General features: G+C 37.3%; 1 pseudogene; it reads left to right on the plus strand.

Moving 5' to 3' along the window:
- The first annotated feature begins 9,744 nt into the window (after window positions 1-9,744).
- LOC139720178 (uncharacterized) overlaps window positions 9,745-22,441 on the plus strand; it is a 33,912-nt pseudogene continuing 21,215 nt past the window's right edge.

Below are 22,441 nucleotides of genomic sequence, written 5' to 3' on the forward strand. Positions count from 1 at the left end.
TTAAATGATTATTTTCAGCTATTGAAGCAAGTTGAGAAATCATGTTATCTTGATCATCTACAGTTGGCAGCAAAATAAGTCAACCCCTCTCTTGCATGTTGGACACTCTGGCATAATGAATTACATTATAACTGAGATTATTTCTAAATCATACAAGTGGTGATCAGATAATTTGCTACAAGTAAAAAACAGATCAGTAGCCTTTGATTTGCATATAGTTACAAACTTTGATCATTCATGTATAAAGAGATATGGTCCAGTGGGCACATTTATGGTCATTTTCAGTCCTTTCAGTGATCACTGAAATGCTTCGTTGAATATGGTTTCACTCAATGTTTTGATAGGTGACACAATATGATGGAATTTGATGTAGGATTCTTAATATTTGAATTGGCATTTTTCATTGTACAAAAATATTTAAATGAACTAATTTCTAGTGAAAGTTGCCACCATAGAGTTTGTACAGAGGTTTAGCCATGATATTAATAATTCAAAGTTTAAGTCATGTCAAAATGAATATAACCCAATGAAATGCTAAGAGTTATGTATAGAATGGCAAGATACTATTTAAAATTCCATAAAAACAAAAGAAATTAATCGTTATCATCAGACCATAACACGTCATGCTTCAGTGATCACAGAAAGGTCTGAAATGACCATAATGTACTCATTTGACCTTATCTCTTCATGCATGAATGATCAAAGTTTCTAACTACAGTTGAACCTCTCGTATCCGGACAAGTCGGGACCGGGGCTCATCCGGATAAGGGATTTGGCCGGATACGGGAGACATATACAGTAAACCTCGGATAAGTCGACGTCGAGTGAGTCGAAAATCACTTAACTCGAAGTAAAATAAAAAGTCCCGATTTTTCCCTATGTATATTCTCTAAGAAATATTTGGATAAGCCGAAGTACGAGAGTCGAATTTCGGATGTGTCGAAGTAAAACATTCAGTCCCTTTTGTACAAAATACACGTAGTTTACATCACTTGAGCCGAAGAAAATTTATCTGGCATTCTCATTACATTTAGAGGAGAACAAAAAAATCGGCATGTTGCAGAACCCCGTCCCTGACTTGCTGCAGTAAGCATGCACACTCACCGTACCGCTCCGCACGCATGTCGAATACATACACATCTGTACATGTATACACACAGCACATCGATCCATACTTTATCCATATACACACAGCACATCCATACTTTATCCATGTCAAGCCAGAACTCCTTGGTCAACCAATCGCTGCTTTAATATTTTGGTGACAGGCCAAGTAGGCGGAGCTTGTTTGTGCGTGCCCGGCTGGCTGTCTAGTTTTGTTCAATGGAGGTGGGATGGGCCTGGGAGAGTGTTTGTCTCAGGGTAGGTCAACAGAGATGGCTACCTATGTTGCACCATAGACATATAGCACATGCACATTGCCACATTAGCGCAGACATTCTCAGAACTACGTTTAACTGCCAGTATTGATGCAAATTCCATGTTCAATTTAGAACAAGAACATTATCTTCGAGAACAGACAAATTTGAATGCAAACACACACAAGCACACACACACACACACACATGCATGCAAATGTACTATAACACATGTACATAACTGTGAGTCGAAAAAAAAATCGACTCTCGCGAGAGTCGAAGTTCACTTAAGTCGACGCATTTTTGTCAGTCCCGAGAGCTTCGACTCATGCGAGGTTTACTGTACATGCACATGTACTGATGTAGCCCATTGTAGTACCACATGTAGTAATGTGTATACTGCAACCTTTTCATTGTTACATTTGGGGATGTTTGGGGATGTTAAAATGTCTAAGGGAAAGCAATATGGAAGGAAATTTGATGTAATGTATGTTAATCATGTTGGAAGTAAAATGTAATTTATGTGTTTGTGTAGGAGTTCTCAAGGAGTTGGGAATCCCTCTTTCCTCCCGTAATTATTTTTTTTAAAAAATCACGGCGAGATTGCGTCCGTATAATAGAGAGATCCGGATAAAGGGAGGCCGGATAATAGAGGTTCAACTGTATATGCAGATCAAAGATTATTGATCAGGTAGGCATTTGTCATAAACTATCTGTTCACCATTTTGTATATGATTTAGTAATTGTAATGTTATTTATTTTGCCATAGTGTCCATAACGCAAGGAGGTTTAATAATTCTGCTGCCAACTGAATAAAGTGAATGCTTGTTATTAATTTCCCCTCTCATTCATTACTAAAATTACTTCATACTCTTACAATTTGCAAACAGGGGCTCATTACATAGTGATTTAAACTTTGAAAACTGGCAATTACAACTTGTCGTTCACATAATATATCTTACAAAATTGATATTCATTAATGAACATTTTGTTGTTATTGCTTGTTTTAATAAAGATGTACACTCATCTCAAATATTTTCCAACTATCCCATTTGTGCATCCGATGTTTCTGTTTGTATGGTATTTAACTGTTCTTATATTTGCACACCCAAAGGCCTGAAGACAGCTGAACCTCACCAAGCCCTTGGGACTGACAACTGCAGCTGAACTTCACCCAGGTCAGAATCAGACTGCAATTGGACTACGAACTGTATAGCAGCATCTTATCTACGACAGAACACAGGTATGCATTTCTCAAATTAAACTTGAAAGTATAAAGATTTTACAAAATAAACAACTTGAATAACAGTTGAAAAAAGGCAACCTCTGTTGATGACATATCAGTTACAGGTAATTCGGTCTTTCTTATTTTAGGAATTATTGTAGACTTGGTGGACAAACAATGTCACCTCTATATGTGAACTGTTCCACACGAGAAATGAAGAAATTAGTGCATTCATACACCCCAGTTGGGAGTTGATTTAATGTTTATGTCTATATCAGCCACAATTGGGAATTCAGTACGGCTCACAAGAGTTGATTAATGCACTGACATAGCAATGCAGCTGACTTGTTGCATAACCCATTGAATCATCTTTCTGTTTATTTTGGAACTCCCAGCTTGCCTGACATAAGTTACAATCCTTTCTAAAAAAGAAAAGTCAAATAAGTCTCTACTGACATGAATGAAGGACACTATGTCAGATGAGTGTTTTAAGTCACAATCACATTTTCATTTTGAGTCTGTGTCACACCTTTTTTGTTCATCAGGAAGAATCCGATACACTAATTCTTGTGTATGACAACCCAGACGATTTTCTTTGTTTTTTTTTCCTTGATGCTGTTAAACTATTGCTAATATACTGTATATGAAATTGCTGACAAGCAGCTCTGTGTAATGATATGTGTGGTAGTCGTGTGTGTATTCATTCAACTGTACACCCACATGTTACCACTCTGTATAATGTCAGGGAGAGGGGATGTGATTTGCATGTCACAAAATTTCAGTATGTAACCAGTATTGTTTATTTGTCCATATTCTATTTCTTTTGTCCTTTCTTTCTTTTTTCTTTCATATAGATTCTCAAGGCATGGAGCTTGCCAAAGGTGATGCAGACAGGTTGAATATAACATATGTTGGTTTTGACCGCTGTGGATTCAATCCTTCAAAAATTAATGGTATACAATGTATACATTTTTTTTTTGGGGGGGGGGGGGCTGCATTAGATGTGAGGATCTGACATGTACCTGCAGCACTGTAATGAAAGTCATGAATGCAAATGTCATGGTGATTTTGTAATAGATCCTTATGACAAGAGCTTCTTGCGCAACAAAAATTCCTAAAATGGAGTGCGAATATTATGTCTTTCAGGACATCATTTGGAAAATAAGAATAGGTCTATTGTCGCTAGACCTACACACATGATAGATTTTCAAATTTTATGCACTTGCTGCAAATGACATGAGTAATGTCACAGAACCTAACAACATCTTGATTGTTTTCTGTCTGCTTTTCTATTTTGTGTTCACATAATTGGCATGTTCAATTTCAACTTTATCTGATAATCCCTTCATTATTGTTGCTCTAGAGTTTTATTTCCTGGTTTTTGTCCCATTTATTGCACAGAACATAGCTAGGTAAGATAGACCGCATACTTCAGAACCTATTTGCTAGCTATGCTTTTGCAGAGTGTGTGCTTTCTTTCTAATATTCAAATACATAGGAGAGTCCATCTGAATTCAGTTGTACATCATTTTAAAACTGAGAGTGTGCTCTTTCAGAAACAGGATTGGCCCTTTTTTTTTTTTGCAAGATACTAAGAAACCACTATTGAAGAGCTACAGACATTAATTCAAAGAAGAATTCAATGTTTATTTGACAAATATTAGTTTTGAAATGGTTGAGATATCCAAAAGCAGAGTAAAACAAAGCGATTCTAGTAAAAGGTTGGTTCCACCTTTTATTAGGATTCCTTTATTTTGGATATCTCAAACATTTCAAAACCAATTTTCATCAAATAAACATTGAATTCTTCTTTGAATTAATGGTCTTTCATATTTCATAAGAGGTTTCTTATTATATCACCTCTCTCCCCCCCCCCCCAAAAAAAAAAGAGAAGAAATGTTATCAATCTGAAACCAGGTCTCAACCAAAACTTTACCAGGCCTTTAACCAGAAATCCATGTTTGGTGACTTTCTGTTGATATTGTGATACAGAGTCACAATTGCAGTGTTAGATATGAAGCTGCAATCAGACTATTGCAGTCTGACTGCTGAACTTCACTGAATTTTGTCATAGACGAGTCCATAGGTGATGGCATAAGTGCTTTGCCAGGTACATGTATTAACCAAACCAGAAATGAGAAAAATCCCCCTTCAAAAGAAAAAGCAAAAACATTACAATACAAAACAGAACAGAACAATTAAGCGTGCAAACGATTCAGTGAAAAGCAAATGGGTGAATTGAAGCACTCTGAAAAAAAAAGAAAGATTTATAGTCCTTGTAAAGTGTAAGAAAGCATTTTAAAATGGATAAATGCAAATTCTGTATCAGTCAGCACATAAGAGTCTGATTTCTGATCTTTGATGATTAAAAGCTATTGTGCAGTAGACAAGGTCATTATTATATATTAGTATTAATATCATAATTAATATTCTGATATAGGGAACCGTAGAGTGCAAAGAAGGTGGATTGCAACACATATTATTTTATGCTTACAAATATTTGCAATGATAGCATTGTGTGAAGTTCAGCTGCTTTCATAATTTGATTAATAAACCATGAAAATAATACAAATGATTATGAAAGATCTGTCGATGTATAAGTGATCCAAACATAAATACATCAGTGAACATTGCAGTGCATTGTTTTTATGCCTCCGCCACGAAGTGGTGCCGGAGGCATTATGTTTTCGGGTTGTCCGTCCGTCTGTCCTTCTGTCCGTCCGTCCGTTCTTCCGTCCTTCTGTCCGTCCGTAATGAATTTTGTGGCAAGCGTAACTAAAAAACATTTTGAGGTATCCTAATGAAACTTGGCATGTATGTGTATTAGGGGGTGAAGTTGTGCCTATCAACTTTTGGGTGCACATGCTCAAGGTCAAAGGTCAAAAGGTCAAGGTCAAATACATAAAATTTAACTATTTCCACCATATCTCTGCAATGCCTGAAGATATTTTCTGGAAACTTAGTGTATTCATGTATTACCCAATTAAGATTCTCTGGTGAAAGTCTGTGGTCATGAGGTCAAAGGTCAAAGGTCAAAAGGTCAATCAACAATATCAAAACTTCACTTTTTTCTCCGTACCTTGGAAATTGTTTGAGGTATCTTCATGGAACATACATGTACTGACTGGCAGTGATTATCTAGACAATTTTGGGTTCATGGGGTCAAAGGTCAGGAGTCAAAAGGTCAAGGGCAACACTTCAAAATTTTACTATTTCCCTCATGTTTATGCAATGCCAGCAGGATTATTTTTGTACACTTGGTGTATGCATGTATAACCTAATAGAGCTTCTCTGGAAAGATCTTCTTTTTTTTGCCTCAAAGGTCAAAAGGTCAAAGATCAAGTGAAACTGCTGAACTAAGTTTTTCCTCCATGTCTCGGAAGTGGCTCAAGTTATTGTTAAACTTTCTACATATTTATGCATGTTCTGCCTGACAGGGATTATCTTATGAATTTTAGGGTCAAAGGCCAGATGAAAATGGTAACAATTTACTATTCAATACAGAAATTGAACTTTTTCTCCATACCTTGGAAATTACTCAATGCATAAACGTATGAATTGGTCAAAGTCAAGTTAAAGTCCTTAAATCCCAAATACATGCTCTCCTATTCATCCAATTAAACCTAGGTCAAGGAAGGTGAACATTCAACACATTTGTGACAAACATGTCATTTTAATATTTAGCCATTTTTGTGAAAATGTAATCACACATTGTCCACATGCACTATCTAGACCTATTAGGAGAATCATGCATCATGCGGAGGCATACCAGTCGCCATAGCGACATTTCTAGTTGTTATTATTTCCAGGCATGTGAAGGCAATATTTATGTAACCCAATTAGAAATTATGTCTATGCGGGCAATTATTATTTGATTAGAAAGATAAAATCAAGCATAGCTTATAATGTAGAAATCAAGTAGAATGTAATACCAGAAAATACTGTGAGTGATAATACTTTCACAAGGACTCTTACCAGTATCACCAATGTGGTTGTGATAATTGTGCTGTGATTATGATGACATTGAATAATGAAATAATGTTTTCAAGATCAGATTTTCTAATGAATCAGGCAACTAGAATGAAATACATGAAATAGTTTGTGCAGTTACATAATCTGTCACATGACATGTAGTTAAATTGTGAGGAATTGATATTAATGAGTATGAAATTGATAGCAGTGAATGAATTGAATACAGTGTAATTGAATCATTGTCGGCCTACACTGTCTCTTTCAATGAAATGTTTTCCCATTGTGGCAATTGATGAGTGAAATCAAATCCAAGTACGAAACAAAGAATACCTGCTGAAATTAGAAGTATCATTGTGATTTTTACTCCCACCTCCAACTGAGGGAGTTAGTTCAACCAGCGCTAACTTTATATGGTTTTATTAAAAAAAGAAAAAAGCTGTACCATGGCAATGCATTGTTCAACAGTGAATAAAGTGTTTTGTTAATTCAAAAAATCTGTTTGTCGCATGTGTCATATATGTATTGCAAGTCAAGTGCTCAAAAACTGAGTAAATTAAATGAATAAACTGGAAAGTCCTATGATTTTCACAAATGATGTTACCATGGCAACACACTGTTCAGTATTAACGAAAGATGAATATACACAAGTACATAGTATAACTTTCACATGTTTCAAATTTCAAGTCAAATGCTCAAAAGCTTAGGAAGTTAGCTGAATCCACAATATTTTTGAATGATTTTCATTCAAAATAATCTGTTACCATGGCAACACATTGTGTGAAAAAGAACAAAGAAGAAATTTGCACATCAGTCTATGTACTTTAGCAGTCTCATTTGCCAGATTTCAAGTAAAATGCTCAAATATTGAAGGAGTAAACTGAATCTACACCTTTTTTTATTATATTCCTTGAAAATGCTGTTACCATAGCAACACAATGTTCTATATCTGTGAAAGATGAAGTTTGCACAACTATACATATCATGGTGGTCACATGTACCAAATTTCAAGCAAAATGCTCAAAAGCTGAGAGATAGCGGAATCCACAATATTTTTGTATGATTTTCATTCAAAGTCTGCTGTTACCATGGCAACGCATTGTTCAACAATGGCGAAAGATGAAGTTTGCACATCTACGCACTATGCCGGTCACATGTGTGCCAAATTTCATGTCATATGCACAAAGATTGACGAATTTAGCGAATTCACAATTTTTGTATGCTTTTAAGTGAAAAAATGTTGTTACCATGGCAACAGATTGTTCAACATCAACCAAAGATTAGTTTTGCACATCTACATACTGTAATGGTCATGTGCCAAATTTTTGGTCAAATGTTAAAAGAATTTTAAGGAAGTTAGGTCAATTCACATATTTCTTTGTGTGATTGGTATAGACAAACTTGTTGCCATGGCAACATTTTTCACACCACACATGAAAAAAATGTTTTGCACAACTACATATTACATTTATCTGATTCTATGCAGAATTTCAACTGCATTGCTTTAAAACTGAGGGCAGTAGTTCAGTCCACAACAATTTGTATGTATTTGTGAAAATTTGCCATTGCCATTCATGACAACGTATTATGCGATATCAACGAACAAGATATCTTGCATATCTACCTTTGACAGTGGTCACACATGCCAAATTTAGGGTCAATTACTCCAAAATGAGAAAAAAGTTTGATACAATGGCTCTCTCAAAAAGCTATCACATAAACTTAGGAGTGCTCCTGACCACTCCTAGATTTATGTGATAGCTTTGCCAAGTTAGGAGAGACTTTATGTGCTAGCTTTGTTCATGAAATGGTTTCTAGAAAAAGTCTCTCCTAAGTCTGAGTTTATGTGATAGCTTTATGCGATAGCTTTTTCATGAAACGGTTTTTAGCAAAGTCTCTCCTAAGTAGGACTTAGGAGAGAGAAAGTCTCTCCTAAGACTTTCATGAAACGGACCCCTGGGGTGGTAAGAGCAAAGTCAGATGAGATCCTGAGATCCCTCAGGTCAGAGTCTGAATGTGTGTGTCGATACATCCATTTTTGATCTGCTCTTCCTGCTGCGGTAAGCACTATCTGGGCACCCGTCCCGCTTCATCATGAATATTCATCATCTACATGTATCCGTAATACCGTTGAAATACATATTTTTTTCATTTCCCGGCAGCGTTTTTACATTTCTCGGCAAAACTAAACATTTTTCCATCTCCCAGAGAGACGTTTTAACATCACCCGTTGATGCAATTTTTCGAGATTTTTACATTTCCCGGCCATACGTTTTGCACGTATCCAGCGTTCAGCCATTTACTAGTACAGTATCTTACTGCCTGATGAATATTCATGATGAAGCGGGACGGGTGCCCAAATAGTGCTTACCTCCTGCTGCAGACGACGGATATACCAAACTTTTTGGAGTACCGGATTGGTGAAAACTGTCACGTGATCAGTCCCTTAGAAACTGACGACGCCATGGCATTGAGTTTACGTGCTGTTAGCGAGCGAGACTTTTGTGTGTGTCTGCGTGTACGGTACGAGCTTGTAGGCGCAAAATTGCACAAACCATTGTAAACCACTCAACACATTCGCACGCCCGCACACGCGCCCGCTCTCACGAGTCGAGTACTACTTATTTTCACTTGTACCGTATTAATTGTACATGTACGAGTGCGTGTGGCGAGCACGGGGGCCAGGAATACAGGGGGACGAACCACGTTACGATCGGAACCGCGACCGGTATGTACCCGGCGCCGGCGGCCGGGATTTTCGTGATTGGGGAGTTCGATGGTATGGTGCGTGTGAACCGTGCTGTACCGGTGTCGTGGTGGCGAAATTCTCAACTTTAGAATCGGTTCAATATTCATTTTTCATAGCAGTCAAAATTGCTCTTACAACTGGTTACAACGGCGTCGAATGGATGATGTAATGATAACAAACTGGCTGGTGGATAGATGAAATCTAGTTCGCAAACTACCAGTTGTGCACTTGGAAAAGAAGAAGGAAACTTTGCACCGCTCATTGACAACGGGGCACCGTGGTACCCGTAAAGTTGTACTTCATCAGACGAAGTGGTCTATTTTGTCCCTCTCTTCAAAGAGTCGGAAAGTATGTATTGCCATTATGGGTTGATTTCACGCAAAAACTTACTCCGAGATGCGCGAGTTTTCATGGAATTGTAATATTCAAAGGATTAAATGATCATGACATCCTCTCATGAGTCTCATCCCGATCCGATACGGCGTCCACCGTCGGAACAGGTAAGAACTTGGATCTAAAAGTATTAAAAATTCTAACATTTGTTAAAAAGATATGTTTTTCCAACTAACGTTAATGTTAAAGACCAGTAAAGTCGAGTCTGCATATGTTATGAAACAAAATCAAGGAAAAATCCTTCATAGGCCCCTACTCGACCAACGTCAACATGGTCAACATATTACAATACACATAATGTTGTAACGTTATATAAATGTCTACTAAAAAGAAAAAATGATAGTGATAAATGAATAGATATTCACATATTATAACATAGTTAAACCTCTCTGAGACTGAGTCTATGTTCTATGTCTCACCCAAGAAAATGCAAAAAAAAAAAAAAGTTTGTTCAAATTCATAAAATTCTTCTGTTGAGATGTTTTCATCTCGCAACTGATTGACAAATTGCCCTACATGTATGTCAACGTAAATACATTGTATTAAGAGCACTGAATTGATCAGTGTTTTAGTAGTAGCCATGATAAGAATCATGGGCGTACATACCTGAGCAGGATTCGAACCTGCGACCCCCTGATCTCTGGACAGGCCTCATCTCCACTAGACCACCGAGCTTCCGCCTGACAGCAAGTGTTGGTTCTAGTACTAGAATCCTTGTAGCATGCAGCTGTTTAATTATTCAAATTCATATTCAAAATTCATACTTATTTTAATATTTATGTCGATGTGGGGCAATTTGTCAATCAGTTGCAATGAAAACATCTCGACGGAAGAATTTTCATGAATTTGAATAATTACGCAGTTTTCGAGAGTTTTTGGAGTAAAGCATTCAGCTATTGGTATCTATTAACAGTAAATCCTCTTTTCTATTGTTGGTTCTGTATAGTTGTGTGATCTGCATGTCTATCTCTTGCCGAGAGAGTCCTGGAACGAGAAGTATCGCAGCTCATACAACGAATCCATTGCTGAAGCTTTATCAGCCGGCTTTGTCAGGTTTGTAGTCCTCAATTTCCTCTGAACTGTGTATTGCAGCTTAAAGTATTATTTGATTGATTATTAAACTTTGTTTTTATGAGTCTATAAATTAGATGCTGTTTTCTTCATGAGCTTCATTGTTAAGTTTTGATGTTTTGATAACCTATGAGATTGGTTTTAATATTTACATTGTACTGTCTTGATTTATTGTTTTTTTCCTGTACCGGTACCAGTAGAGGATGAAATTTCTGACATTTTTCAAAGTCCTTGATTCAATCTTCACTCTAAACCTTTTTTTTTTTTTAGGGGGGGGGGGGGGGAGGGGAGTCAATATCTCTTCCCCATGTTGCACATTTGCATTTTGATACAATATGTGACGTACATACAATGTATAAAACTATCAGTACTTTCACTGTGAGTGCTCAGGCTCTTCAGAGGCTATGTTCATACTTTATACTGTAAAACAAGGAATATTCTTTTGCTTTTGAATTTCAGCACCAACATTCACGGAATAAATCATGTTTTACAGCTTAGTCTCAGGTCCTTAGTTATTTTCTCTTGGTGCGTTTACTCAAGCCTGCACACTGGCACTTGTCTGATGGTCCCCGACCAGTTGAAATTACTGTTGGACCAGTATCTTTTGTGGTCAGTAAAACATGGAAAAAGTGGGTACAGTACCTACCTGTCTGTTGGACCAGTATAAAAAATGGGTTAGTGTGCAGCCATGTCTTACTCGACTATTAAAGTAGAATAAATGAATTAACTGAAAGTGAAAAGAACTGCAGAAGACCATCACTTTTATAGTGAAAAGAGAGTTAAAAAGAAGGAGAAGGAATTCAAAACTATGCCAAACTTGAAGTCAGTAGGATGCATTTTTTTTTTTCTGTGTGTAGTTATGCAATTGATTCATGGAATGAGAAGTTTTCACGGAAAGTTCAATTCCGGCATGCAGTAAAATGGCAAATGAAACACATGATCTGCTTCTTTGCACCAAAATTAATGATGATGATTTTATTTCCTGTCCCAACAGGGTATGGCCAGAGCTGACCTTGTATGACCTGCGCTCTATTGTAGGAGAGGACCTTGGATATGATGTCCTGCCACTGGACTTTGTCTTCTTAAAAAGTGTAGGAAGATGCATGACAGAGGTAAACAAAACAAAAAACAAAAACAAAAACAAACAAACAAAAAACACACAAACCAAAAAAATCAAAGCAAAAAAACAAAAGCAAAACCTACAGTTTTCATTTCACAAATTTACTTTTTAAGTATGGAAATACAGTTAAAAGTGGATATTCATATATGCATGGGGTTCATTTTTTTCTTCATGCTCCACTGAGTTGTTGGAATTATGTGTGCTTTCATTTTTGCAAATGGTTGAGGTCACTGACTGTACAGTTCACACCATCATATGGCTCATAGCCACTACAATGCACAATTTGTTGCACAATCAGCTTGTGTATTCAAATGTATTCTTCCAAGATATGAAAGGAGAAGAAAAATCTTTATACAGACTTGCACCAGTTCTATGCCATGTGAAATGTACTTGACCATTAGCAAATGTTGTTCATTTATGCCGTCTTTATAGATCTGTGCAGTAGTGTGACACTCAATCAGAAAGTACATACTCTGTATGAGTTGTCTCTGCTGAATGTCTATGGTCATGTGGAGATCAGAATGTATTTAGGACACCTTGAAAAACATCTGGAATAAGAAAGAACATATTGTATAAATCAATGATATTTCATCAAGCCAAACCCTAACACAACATGCAAGTGGTAAACTTTGTTGTCCACAATTAAAAGAGGTCTGTACCCATTGACAAGGTTTCTCATGTTCACAAAAGCAATTGATACTTGGTATGTAATGGAAGCAGGACACTGCACTTGCTATAAGATGTGGCAGTAGGGACACGCAATTCAAATATCACTCCTTTTCATTCATTTGGCATTCTGACAGTTCTGTAGAGATGAAAGAGGAGGTCATACAATATAGGATCATAGCTAGTGCTATATTACGAGGCTCGACAGGTTCATTGATTAAATTCCGATCGCTTTGGATGACTGCACAATGTCCTGAGCAAGGGTAGTGGGTGTTTACACATTGCCATAGTTACCGGTGGTACCTACCAGCTGGGATATTGTTTGCCAAGGCCAATTATTTGGCTGCTTTGTGTGCATGAATATGCTGAATGAAAGTGTGGACCAACACAGTATACGTATGATTCCATTGCGTGCACAGGACTTTAATCCTGCAATGAATGCCCCTCTCTAAATGTAAATCAGCACAAAATGCAAATCAAAGATTGCTATCGAAATGACAGTCATTCTTTCAAAAGGTCTACTTCTACTTCTTGTTTTTTACAGCTGAATCTTTAATATATTAAATGATCATATAATGATGATAATCATACAGCACCAGCTGAAATGAAATGCAGACTGTGTCTGTTAAACTAAAATTTCTTTTTTCAATTCATTGAGACTAAAGAAATCATTATTTGGGATGAAGAAAGGGAAGCTACAAGAGAATCGCATGTGTACTAATTTTATCTTTAGACTCGATTGCAGGATTTTATCTTTCAGCACTTTACCATACAAGTACATCATATCTTTGATATAGGTGCACTCAATGTTTGATGATTTATCTTTTTATTCTAAAGAATTAATGATTTTAAAACAACATAGATTAGCATTATTCATTAAAAATAAATCCCCTTACAGCTGCTTTATCTAGATTTTATACAAAGAGTCTTTCATCATTCACAGCCATATCCACTGAAAATGACATGTACATATGCATTAAACGCTTTTATTTTAAACTTTTTATGTTGTCAAATCCCCCCACCCCATTAAAGAAATATCATTTTGCAATCAGTTTAATAATCCATTACATCAGACACAAACTATCTTGGAGACTGATAATAATCGTATCATAATATAATCTTGACACAGTCTTTGATGTCACATATATGTACACAGTGTACCTAGTAATTACAAAAGTGCTGCCAAAACAGTCGTTTGTTTGTTTGTTTTTACAACATGGTGTCATTGCCATTCGAATAGCTTCCCTTTATTGTGAGATACAGTGTACAGAGTACATAAATGAACTTTGATTTTGATGTCTCTGTGCTAATGTAGATTGAACTTTTTTATATTTACTTAGTTATTTATTTTAATGATTTGTTTATGAATATTTTTTTTCTACATTGTTTTTTAAGTTATTATTATTTTTTTTTTTTTGCTCTGTCAATTTTGTTTTTTCTCTCTCTTTGATTTTTTTCTTCTCTTTTTTAACCCATTGAGGATGGTTTGATTTTGCTGCAACACGCATTTCCCTTTGATGCTTGCCAGAGTATGCTTGGGACTTGTCCTCATTGGGTTAAAACCTGGACTTGCCACTTGTAATTAGATGCCAATGATTTTCGTTCTGCATGACAGGTCAACAAGAAAACCCTTATGCGAGACCTGATTTGTTCATATCAATCTGAGGCCTAGCTTTCCTTTTTCTCAATTTTTTTTTTTTTTTTTTTTTGGGGGGGGGGGGGGGGGGGGTGGGGGGCGGCAGAATGTACTAATGCATACATGTACGTGCAGCCACCACATTTTATATTTCCACTGTGTATGGAAAAACACAGATAAGTAGTACAGCGAAGTGTTTCAGTGTTTTGAAGCATGCACTGGTTTCTGTTTGCTCTTGGAACACTTGGTGTTGTTTGCTCATCCCACTTGCTCATCTCGCATGGCTCTGGGAATCCAAGTCTGTGGGATTCGGAGCTGGCAGCGTGTGCTTGCCACAACCAGTAACTAAAATACACACTTGAAGAAGGGACTGAGACAACAGGGTTCAGTCAGTGGGTGCGCTGTTTCTAGCCAATTGTTCCCTAACTCTTAATTTAGCAAAGGGGATGTTCTGCACAGTACAAAGCCCCAATAGGATTTGGTCAATACGCTTGACAAGCGTGTAGTGAGTCAAAAGACCCCTTTGGAAAACCTGCTGTTCCCTCATTCATACTCATGTCATGCACTAGTGCACCATGGACCCCCTCCCAGCCCCCCCCCCCCCAAAAAAAAATCCTCGTGTACACATTGTGTGCGAAGTACATGGAATTCCTGTCTGCACAGAGCTGGGTTGTTCTATTGTTGCAAACACTTTGTAAAGTCAGCTCGCCCGCTCTTTTGTGTTTGCAGTTGCTAGGGGGTAAAGAGAATAACGCCCAACAAAACAATTACGGTTAGTTCTTTCAGCTGACAGACTATTCTCCTTAACAGTGATGGATCCTTAAAATGCCGATGATGATGATGATGATGATGGTGATGATTAGGGTAATGATTACTGTAGTACATTACATAACATACACATGTACAGTAATTGTCTGTTTCTATGAAAAAGCTATGGGAAGATGCCAAGATGATGAGATGTATACTTTTTTATGTTTTATCACATTTCAAATGAAAAGAATTCATGAGCTGAATATTGTTTTTACCTGATTTTTGTTTTTGTTAGTATGACAGAATTTAATATTTTTGTTCAAATCTCTATTTTCTCTTCAATTACCAGGTTCTTTGTGCTACATGCACTTTTACACATCAGTACAAAGCCATGTCATTTTTTTCTCTATTTCTCTCTTTTTCTAGATGCAGATTTTTAAAAGTTGTGAATCTTTGCTGGTAACTGTTGTTCTTTTTTTGTGTGTGCATGTGTTTGTTTCATGTGTAAGATATTTGGCGAAATTGTTTTCAGGAAAAAAAAATTGTTTTCAGAAAAAGTATGGTATAAACCTGTTTTATATTTTAAGTAGCTGCTGCTACACTATACTTCTTGTATAGTTGAACGTCATGTAGATCAGTACATGTACATATATATGTTGCTGTGGATTATATCATCTGTATTTTTAAGAAATTTGTCATTCCTGTACAACACTGTACAATTTAGAATATTTTCCACCATCCACAGGCTCTGTATAATGTAGAAGATTGTCTAGAATCCTACATGCGTGTAGATGAGATGACTTGCCAAAAGAAGTTCACTTCAAAGTGGATACAGTGTGACCTCAGAAACTTACATTAATTATTAGCTATCTCAAATCTGCATTGTGAGGAAAAAGAGCCAGCAGTATTGAATTAGTATATTAGATATCATTTTATTATACCCCCGCCAAACGAAGTTTGAAGGGGGTATATAGGAATCAGCGGACGGTCGGGCGGTCGGTCGGGCGGTCGGGCGGTCGGGCGGTCGGTCCGTTGCAAATCTTGCGTCGCGAACTACTTCCTCAGTTTTCAACCGATTCCCATAAAACTTGGCACAGATGTGTGCCTTGGGTTGTAGATGTGCAAGACGTATTTTTTGACAGTACCCAAGAGTACGTTGCCATGGTAACGGCATATTATGGGCAAAAATGGGTACAAATCTTGCGTCGCGAACTCCTCCCACAGTTTTTGATCAATTTTTATGAAATTAGGTACAGATGTTCATCTGAATATGTTAATGTGCAAGACACATATTTCCGCAGTGGCAAAAAGTGCGTTGCCATGGGAACGGCATGTTATTGGTAAAATATAGGGCAAAATGCTTCATGGCAAAACTGCTTCATCAGTGTTCTTCCAATTCTCATGGAATTCATATTGAATGTTTATCTTAGGATATAGGTCAGCATGACACATTTCTTGACAGTGACAAAAAGTACGTTGCCATGGTAACAGCTCACATATTATGAGCCAAAATGATGGAAAATTTTGTGTTGCAAACTACTTCCTCAGTTTTTGCCCAATTTCCATGAAACTTGGTACAGATGTGTGCCTTTGGTTGTAGATGTGCAAGATGCATTTTTTGACAGTACCCGAAATTACGTTGCCATGGTAACGGCATATTAATGGCAGAAGATCAAGGAAAGATCTTGCGGATTTAACTACTTCCTCAGTTTTTTGACCAAAGCTTATGAAATGTGGCACACACCTTGATCTTGGTGGGAAGATGTGGAAGACATATTTTTCGAACGTGTCGGAAGCTGCGTTGCCATGGTAACGGCATATAAATGGCAGAAGATCAAGGAAAGATCTTGCGGATTGAACTACTTCCTCTGTATTCGACTGAAGCTCATGAAATGTGGCACACACATTGGTCTTGGTGGGAAGATGTGCAAGACATATTTTTTGGACGTGTCGGAAGCTGCGTTGCCATGGTAATGGCATATTAATGGCGGAAGATCAAGGATAGATCTTGTGGATTGAACTACTTCCTCAGTTTTTGACAAAAGCTTATGAAATGTGGCACACACAATAGTCTTGGTGGGAAGATGTGCAAGACATATTTTTCGGACGTGTCGGAAGCTGCGTTGCCATGGTAACGGCATTTAAATGGCAGAAGATCAAGGAAAGATCATTCCTTGGGTAAGACTGTCGTCACGGGGCGGGGGTATTAATCACCTTCAGTGATATTTCTAGTTGTACTTATTTGTACATACAGCAAAATAGAAAGTGGAGAAATTATCTGACCTTCACTACACTTTTTGAAACAGGGATATGGCATGGCCTATCCCCTTTCTGGGCAAGAGTCTAGAGAAAAAAGAATACTGGTACACGTTATCTCCGCTGTCAGTCATTTGAACTCTTCAAATGTTTGTGTTTCGTGTGAAGAGAACACACTGGACTGTTTGTCTTTCAACTGAAACTCAAATAGACAAAATTCATGGTCCATGGCATGCATTGCACTCAAAAACCCACAATGTGTTTGATTGTTAGCGTGTTGCCATGACATCAGGCAATCCTAACACACATGTATGGGTATGATAAGATGCGCCACTATACGAATCATTAAACAAGAACTGAAAAATGTGGGAATGTGGGGATATATGTTTTTACATGTGATAGTAGTACAAAATATGTGACCGTGCACCTCAAAACGAACATAAAGTCGCACACACTAATTTTGCGTGAGGACTGAAAATACGTGAAATGGGTCAACCTAGCCGAACTTGACCTTTTCATATTTTCTGAAAGAGCGGGTCTTCTTTTACATAATGCTAAAATTTGGTATCATAAAACGGGCAGGAAAGTGTGTTTTTTTTAGCAGTTTATCTCGAAAATTTTTGGTAGAATAGTGTGATTAGGTTTGTCTTTAGAGTCCTTTTTTCATTTCTGAAAAACCTTGGCCACACTCTTCACTTTCAACTCTAATAACTTTTGAAAGGATAGTGCTACTGCTTTGAAAGTTGGCATTAATTATGGACAGAATGTGTTAATGAGGCATGCTAAATTTTAGTTTAATCTGATAATCCCTTCATTGTTGTTACTCTGGTGGTTTACTTCCTGTTTTTTGTCCCATTCATCGCACAGCCAGCATGGTTTGGTAAAGATTAAGCGCTTGAATAGACACTGTACTTCAGAGCCTCTTTTCTCCGTTCACACTTTTCCTGAGTTTGTGCTTTCTTTCCAATATTTAGATAGGTTAGGAGAGTCCATTTGATTTGAGTTATACATCATTTTAAAGCTTAAAGTCTGCTCTTTCAGAATATGGTCTTAACTAAAAATTCATGTCTGGCGACTTTTTGTTTGTTTTGAGGTGCAGGGTCACATATAGTGTATGTTTGTGGCTGTATGTATGAGGATTTAAAATTGTAGTTTACGTGTACTTGTATGTGATTGTATTCTACGCATCGCCGGTACTTGCTTTCATCCACTTTATAATAAAAAAAAAAAGATCACAATTTTAAGAAAATCACAAAAAATGTAGTGCCTTCTCCCTTTACTAAGTATTTAGAAACTTCTATTGTCAGTTTGATATACAGTATATCAGTTTGATTTTACTATTTAATTTAATCTCTCTTTTCTCTATTAACTGACTGCAACTCTGCCAGTATGGAATAAGGATCTAGGTGTTTGTTCTTAATTACTTAATCATGGGTGATCAACAAACGTGTAGTTCTCAGAAACAGCAAAGGGAATACTATCAAAGAGCAAATTATGTACTAGAGCATCAAACAGGATCGAAGTCAGAGGAAATTGTAACTCAAGGGATTTAAAGCACAGTGACACTAATGCACCCTATCCTTTGAGGCACTCGGTTGGTATCATAAAAGAATATTTTGGCAAAAATGTATGACTGTGACATCACTTGTGTCTAAAATGCTCCCTGTGATAACATAATGTTCAATGTGAAACTCCAGATTGTATTTCCTGTGAAGATATTCTCTCCTGTCAATGACTCTCTATGAGTGTGAGGCATACACTTTGTACAAAGGATATACTGTGTGCATGTACAATTGTAACTCTACTCTATTTTTTCCTCTCCTCCAAGATGAAGTAGGTAAAATACAACTATCTCACTGGAATACAAATTTACCTACATGTATTGACCATTGCTTTCTTCAGGGCTCTGCACTGATTAGCGATGACCAAGGACCACATAAAATTGATGTCAGGTCACTATATTTCTGATCAGGCAACTACATGTAAAATACAGAATGATGAACTGTATTTCATTCTATTTCATGCCACTAAACATTTCCATTTTTGGACCACCGACATTTCAGATTTAAAGATTTTAGTGGCCCAAACAGGCCTCTATAGAAATGTTAGTGTCAAGCCCTGCTTTAATAGTACATTCACAGTGAAGAATTTTTCACAGATTATATGTTTAATACAATAATTGTGTGATGGCATGTCATTTCATAGATCATGACATTCTGATGTTATTGGAATTATTGAAACTTACGTTTGTACCCTTCCATTGTGTGATTTTGCTCAAACTTTTTCTGATCTGTCGCTCTCACCTGATTTTGTCCCAAACTTCCCCCCTCCATACTGTTTCTGTTATGTGCAACCACATTTTGTGCTTGAAAGCCATGTGTTGTGTGTGGTGGGTACATACAATTCATTATAAATGGATAACCTGCACTGTCGTGCAAGCAAACTATTATGACATTCTCATGAATGTTGTCCTTCTGCCATGTTTCTGCTGAAGTACAGCCATGCCGGCTACTTAATATGAACTGCACGCAGAGAGCTATCCCAGACATTAATTACTTTAGCATACACCGTTGATCACCGATAAGCCATCAGCAAATCGACCAATCTCTCTTGCCATAATGCTTTGTTGTATCCCAAGGGGGCGACTGCGGGTTCTTGTTGCCATACTCGTCTCTTGTTGCCAGGGATACCTACATCCAATCTCCATGCATGCTGCCATGTTATAATGGACCAGATTCAAATGTGGAAAAAAACAAAAAATGGAATCTGGAGAAGTGATTGTTTTGACAGGAGCAATGCACTTTGTCAGTACTGGGGAAAAAAGGAAAGATACTACAAAATTAACAACAACAAAAATCATGCAACTTGTACTATCAAATGTGTTTCACACAATAGGATACTTACGCAATTACCGTATGTAATCTTGCACATGTATCTTCTTTTATATATAAGTGGAAAAATGAGCAAGGAAAAAGGGATTCCTAACAGTGAATAGAACTGCCACATTTACATTAAGTGTACATTAGTAATACAAGTACAGTCTATTAAAGTATTCAAAGCATAATTTTTAACTTTTCAGACTTTGAAATACTCTACTCATCAAAGATAATGTGAAAGGGGATCCTTTTTTCTGAATTTTCGTTTCATCCAAATAAACCTTTAAAAGATTTTTTCTTAAGCCTGTGAAAGTAGAGCAAAGTTTGGATTCTACTTCTCTTTCATTAATCTTGTGATGATGATAACCCTTTCCATCCATGTGCTGTACGACAAGTTTATTACTCTATTCTATTGTTTTAATACATATACACCATTCGCAATAGTGTAGGTGTAGTAGTAGTAGTAGTACAATGTAGTGTCATTTTTACTGTGAATATTTTTCTCATTATCATAATTGTTAGCAGTATCATATTTGTTTGTTGTTGCTATCACTACGATGTACCATGATCTTCATTTTTACATGATGCACTCACTTTACCCTCCTCAGCTCAGGTCACTATCATTGTTGCTGAATTCCACCATTTCTTCATTAGGATAATGGGCGGCTGATTGAATAGCACCACCAGGGACCTTCCCCATATGACCTTGCTATGCCATTGTACAACAATTGTCTCTGTGTCCCATTGTGTGATGCTCATATCATATCTCTGCAGCATAGAATATATCTGCAGAAAATTGTTGATATTTCTTCTTCTTTGTTTCTGTCTTTGTCAGGTCAAACCCAAACAAGAAGTGGAAATAAAATGCAAGGCATTTTTACCTCCAGCGGTAAGTATCATGCAGTCACACAGCACAAAGATTATAATATACTTCTTTGAAAGGGACATACTTGTAGTGATTACAGATATCTTTATTATTAAAAGGCAGATCAAAGGAGATTCTGTAAGAAAAAGACATTTATATGGTCAAATTAAACAAACGAGAACATAATGATATGGTTCCATTTATACTAAAATGAAAGAAAACATGACTGAAGCCCATGAAGTTTCTGCCTCTGCTTGTAACAGAAAAAATAGTGTGTTTTCTTTTTAGCATTCTCATGATATAAAGACACCACTATGAAATCATGTCTGCGATATATGTTTTAGATATATCTAATAAAGCAACATACACAATGTACTTCTTTTATACAGTTCACTGAAAATGCATTCTCACTTGAACTATCAAGGTACAGCAGTTGGTTGTCATGATAGCAAATATATTTGTGCCTGTTGCTGCCTTGTGGACAAAAATGTAATTTTTATATGTGACAAAATGTCCATTTATGTTACATTCCAATCTCCTAAGGCATGGGCCCCAGAGATCGTGGTTTTAGAGCCCCCTGCCAACAGCGGGGGTAACATGTACTCCCCTCGTCACAACGCGACTCAGCCAGTGAACGGCGCCCCCACACATTTTCCACAGCTCTCAAACCATGACAGAATGGAGCCACCGGATGGTAAGGACTTGCGACTTGTTCAAGATGTAGTAGCACTGCTAATAATGGCAGCATGCACCAGACTGATGATACTGTTAGTGAGAATGTCTGTTTTCAGTCGCTTCCACTGCATGATGGATATGGTGATCCAAGATTTTTCAAATAGCATGCTTTTCTGGGACATTTTGCTTTTTTTTTTTAATGCATGCTCTTTAGTGCTATAAGATATGCACCATGCATACATGGCATGTGATATCAATTACATTATGTAGAATGTCAGTAATGGGTAAAATTTGTAGGGTATTGCAAGTTAATGTGAGTAATATCAAGTTTATCATGTATTAGCATAGATCATAGATTCTTAATGTCTTGACCCTGCTTTACATGCTATAGATATTTCGTAATTGAAGAATGATTGATAAGATTTCTCCCCAACAAGCAGGCAGAGATAGAGAAGGCCAGACCATTAGTGTAGGATCAGGTGCAAAGACTCAGGAAGCAAAAGCTCAGGGCAAGAGTAGCGTAGGGAAAGGACAGAAAGCTCAGGGGCTGGCAGGAGATTTAAAAGACAAGGCTGTCAGAGGCAAGAATCCCCCAGGAAAGAAAAACCTCAAAGCTCCTCCATTGCATCCCACTACCAAAGAAAAGACCAGCGCCATCACGACCTCCACGCCAAAGAAGGCGCTAGGCACCAGAAAAGGGCCTGCGAGCAAATTCGCTATGGCCCGTGGCAAGCCGAGTAAAGCTGGAGAGGAGAGGGCCAAGAAACTGAAACAAATGCAGGCATCATGGACCAAGGAGGCCAACAAGGACGGGAAGGGCTCAAGCCAGAAA

This window comes from Diadema antillarum, unplaced genomic scaffold, assembly GCF_040938485.1.
Source record: "Diadema antillarum isolate AM-2024a unplaced genomic scaffold, OU_Dant_1.0 scf00000123, whole genome shotgun sequence".
Taxonomy (NCBI): Eukaryota; Metazoa; Echinodermata; class Echinoidea; order Diadematoida; family Diadematidae; genus Diadema; species Diadema antillarum.